Source organism: Eucalyptus grandis, chromosome 3 (assembly GCF_016545825.1).
Source record: "Eucalyptus grandis isolate ANBG69807.140 chromosome 3, ASM1654582v1, whole genome shotgun sequence".
NCBI classification, from domain to species: domain Eukaryota; kingdom Viridiplantae; phylum Streptophyta; class Magnoliopsida; order Myrtales; family Myrtaceae; genus Eucalyptus; species Eucalyptus grandis.
Window position 1 is genome coordinate 14,839,884 of NC_052614.1, and position 4,015 is coordinate 14,843,898.

Consider the following 4,015-nt stretch of genomic DNA (forward strand, 5'->3'; position numbering starts at 1 on the left):
CCCTTCTTCTTGCGTATATCCCTTGGCCACGAGTCTTGCTTTGTTTCTTACAACTTTTCATTTCTCGTTCATCTTGTTCCTGAAAACCCATTTAGTTCCAATAATAGATTTACCTTTCGGTTTAGGAGTCAACTCCTAGACATCATTAATGTTGAATTGCCTGAGTTCTTTTTGCATAGCTTTAATCCAGCTTTCATCAGATAAACTTCTTCTATGCTTATGGGTTCTATTTCAGAAATAAGAGTCATAGCACTAGACTCTTCGCGCCTTTTGGATCTTGTGCGAATTCCTTCATTAATGTTGCCAATAATGAGATCTTTGGGATGACTGGACTTATGCTTCCAGTTGCTGGTTAATTTGTCAGATTGATGATCACTTTCTTCATTTGAATCTTCAACAATCATTTGTTGCTGGTCTTTTGAAGTTTGAGTTGCTTCTTGAGATTTAGGCTTTGTAGAGTTTGGAGCAGATTTAGATTCTTCAAGATGAGTCTGAATGAATTCAATTTGCGTAGAATCTTGGAATTTGACATTCATTGATTCCTCCATAGATTGAGTCTTCTTGTTGTAGACTCTATACGCTTTGCTTGTGGTTGAATATCCAAGGAAGATGCCTTTGTCTGCTTTTTCTACAAACTTGCCAACTCGATCATTTGCATTTTTCAATATAAAGAATTTACATCCAAACACATGAAAATATGAAACAATAGGCTTCTTTTCTTTGAATAACTCATAGGGTTTTTTTTTTTTTTTTTCAGAATTGATCTTAGAAAAACTCTATTAATAATATAACATGTTGTAGAAACTGCTTCAGCCCAAAAACGTGAAGAGATGTTGCTTTCAATTAAAAGAGTTCTAGCCATTTCTTGAAGTGACCTATTCTTTCTTTCCACAACTCCGTTTTGTTCTGGAGTATATGGAGAGGAGAACAAATGCTGAAAACCAGATTCATCACAAAACTTTGTAAAATCTTGATTTTCAAATTCACCTCCATGGTCTGTTCTTACCATTTTTCATTTTGAACCTTTTTAGCAAACTTTTCAAAGTAAGAGAAGGTTTCAGACTTACTTGCCAGGAAATATACCTAGGTAAATCATGAGTAGTCATCCACAATTACTAGGCAATATTTCTTACCTCCAATACTTTGAGTTCTGGTTGGTCCAAAGAGATCCATATGCAGAAGCTGCAGTGCACGATTAGTGGAAACTTGATTTATTGGTTTAAAGGAATTTCTTACCTACTTTCCCAATATGCATGGTGTACATAGATCAGACTTTTGGTATGATAGATTTGGTAAACCGCGAACAAGCTTCTTTGCTGAAATTTTGGCTATTTGCTTCATATTGATGTGCCCAAGTTTTCTGTGCCATAAGTTCGCTTCGTCTTGAATTGAGATCAGACATTGCGATTCATCTTGTTTCACATCCAAGAGGTAGATATTTCCATGTCTTCGACCCATGAATGACTGAGTAGAATCTTTACTGGTTCCTGAACATATTCCCTCTTGAAAGTTGATTTTAAAACAAGTATCACACAGCTGACTAATACTTAGCAGATTGTAGTTGAGTCCTTCCACTAAGGAAACATTGCTTATTGTGAGGTTTCCGATCTTTACAGTTCCAAATCCCACAATTCTTCCTTTGTTGTTTCCTCAAAATGAGACTTTTCCTCCATTTACTTGAACAAGCTTTACGAAACAATTTGAATCTCCTGTCATATGTCTTGAGCATCCACTATCCAGATACCATTTTACCTTTTTCTTGATAGTGACCTGCATTTAAAGAAGAAACTCAAACTTTCTTTGGTATCCATACTTTCTTGGGTCCTTTGGTGTTAGTATAATATGCGGTTTTTGCCCATACTTTCTTAATATGTTTCCAAACCATAGGACATTCTTTTTCAAAATGATCTGCACTATTACACTTTGAACATCTGAGAGTATTGCGGCCTACTGGTTTTACAAAGATCTTTTTAAAATCATTTTTATAAGCATCTCTTGTGGGTATTGGCTTAATTATTTCCTTTACTTTAAGAAAATCAGTTAAAGGAATGGTTTCCGTAGATATTCCCAAACCAGATTTGTTGAAATAATGTCTTTGAACAGAAAGAATTTTTTCCAATTTCTCAGATCCTATAGAAAATCTTTTCGAAATATTTGAGATATGATTTTTCAAGAATGTATTTTATTTTGAAAGATTGTCTTCATTTTCTTTCAAGGTAGAAACATTTTTATCTAAAACTTTGACCTTTTCTTTCAAAGCAATTTCTTGTTGTTTTAGTGCAGAATTTTCCTTTTTTAGTTCAGAAATCCTTTTAAGAGAAGTCTTAAGACTAAAACACAACTCATCAATGTATTTAGAAACTTTAATAGGGATTTTAAAGTTACTCACTTCAAATTCACTGTCTGAATCTGATTCTGTCTCGGAGTTTGTATCTGAATCCGATTGTGCCATCAAACATATATTGGCATAATAATCATCACTTTCTTCACACTCTGTATCACTCCAGGTTTCTGCTTTAAGAGCCTTTCAATACTTTTCAGCTTTTCCTTTCTTCTTCTTCGGAAGAGGACAGTTGGGTCTGATGTGTCCCTTTTTTCTTGCATTCAAAGCAGACTACATCTTTGTTTGATTCATCATCCTCAACAGACTTAGTCTGTTGCTTTTGAAAACTTTGTTTATTTGGATTGAATATTCTTCCTTTTCTATTCAGTTTTCTGAATCTTCTTATCATGAGAGCAAGCTCTTCGTCATCCATATCGTCTTCAGAATCTGTGATATCAGAATCATCATTAGATTTTAATGCAATTGATTTCTTACCTTTAGGATCTTCATCTTCGTTGATTCGCTCTACTTCATAAGACTAAAGAGTCCCAACCAATTCATCAACCCAAAGTGGCATGATTCTTTGTGTCTCCTTTATTGAGATCTTTATGTGATTCCAATCCTTAGAGAGTCCACGCAGAAGCTTGTTTACTTTCATGGGATCAGAAATTGGTTGCCCTTGATTTTCAAGGCCATTCACGATCTCTGTAAAATGACTAAACATGTCAGTGATAGATTCTCCAGATTTCATTTTGAATGCTTCATATTAACTGAGCAGAATGTTGATTCTGGTTTCTTTCACTCAATCAGTTCCTTCATAAGTAATATGTAATCTATCCCAGACTTCTTTAGCTGTAGAACAAGAAGATATTCTGTTATATTCAGTAGGTGACAATGCACAATATAAAGAATAAATTGCTTTTGCATCAAGAGCTTGTCTCTTGATTATCTCTTCTTGAGTCATTTCACTAAACTCAATAGTATCTTTTTCTCTCTTTGAGATAGGTGCTGTTTTATGAATTATTCCTTTGTCAACAACATCCCATTCCAAAGGATCATTTGATCTTAGGAACGCCTTCATCTTGTTTTTCCATATGTTGTAATCATTTCCATCAAAGTAAGGTGGTCTGGTATTGCTTTGCCCTTCTACCAGCCCTGGAGCCAACATACTAGCCATAGATCTTTAACTCTGAAGTAAAACACTTCAAACAAAGTGAGTAACAAGCTTTGATACCAATTGAGATAGCTAGTATAAGCACCTAGAGAGGGGTGAATAGGTGTAAAAATAATTCTTCGGGATATAAGAGGATTACTAAGTAGACAATAGAAATGAAGTTCTTCTTTGGTTAACAAGACCAATTATGATCAAAGTAAAACAGAGAGTAGGGAAGAGAAAATTGAACACAAGGTTTATAGTGGTTCGGCTTATTCCAAGCCTACGTCCACTCTTTCGCACTGACAGCCCACTGGCTGGATTTCACTATGAACAAAAGAGATGTTACAGCAAGTCTCTTCCTTGATTCCACAATGTAGAAATTCTACTGCATTTCCTCAAGGTCTCTCAAAGTATAAACTCTCTTTTGCGTACAAGATTTCGCTCAGTAAATGAATTGACTAAGAATAAAGAGCTTCAGACTTTGGAATTCTTCTATCGCGCACACACTCGAATAACTGAAATGTCTTCCTTTTATA